Raw genomic sequence first — 874 nt, 5'->3', positions numbered from 1 at the left:
ATATATATATATATATAATTTAAAATAGGATAAAATCTTTATAAGAATTTATCAAGTAGTTAGCGTGAAAAACCTCATAAGGGAAACATTTATTAATTATTCCCTATAAATATATTTATTTATATATATATTAAGGGCATTACTATACATAAATGCCACATGCTAGGAGGGACTTTTAAAGTCAAAGCTACCATAAGAGTCCCTCCTAACATGAGACATTTATGTCATACATACACACACAGGAATATATATGTAGACACATTATAGGCATACATACATACAAGCATGCATGCATGCATACATACAAACATACATACATACATACATTGTGAAAATTGACTTGTGACCGAGTAACCAAGTTATGAAACCGGTGACACAACAGAGATCGAGACGGCCAGAAACCAATTCCAGTTTATGTGTTTTGATACAACTTTACCTTCTCCTAGAAGGAAGTTCTAGCAAGAATTGGGAACCCTTCACTCCCAGTGAATATATACATTTATTCATATGCATATGTACATACATACATACATACACACACACACACACACACACACACACACACACACACACACACACACACATATATATATGATGGCCATCCACTCGTGACCGAGGAAGACCATTGCCGACCTTCAGGAACATTGTGCGCTCTAGGACTAATATTTTGCATTTGCGTCTCCGTTGGTGGCTAATGAGCACTGCTCTTGACAAGCATATACGACTGCAAACATTGCAGACCAAGCTTTCCCCATTCACTACACCAGCAGTGCGCTTTCGCGCAGCTCGCTTTCACGCAGCTCGCTTTCGCGCAGCTCGCTTTCGCGCAGCTCGCTTTCACGCAGCTCGCTTTCGCGCAGCTCGCTTTCGCGCA

This window comes from Octopus bimaculoides, chromosome 30 (assembly GCF_001194135.2).
Source record: "Octopus bimaculoides isolate UCB-OBI-ISO-001 chromosome 30, ASM119413v2, whole genome shotgun sequence".
Lineage (NCBI taxonomy): Eukaryota > Metazoa > Mollusca > Cephalopoda > Octopoda > Octopodidae > Octopus > Octopus bimaculoides.
This window is presented reverse-complemented; position numbering follows the sequence as displayed.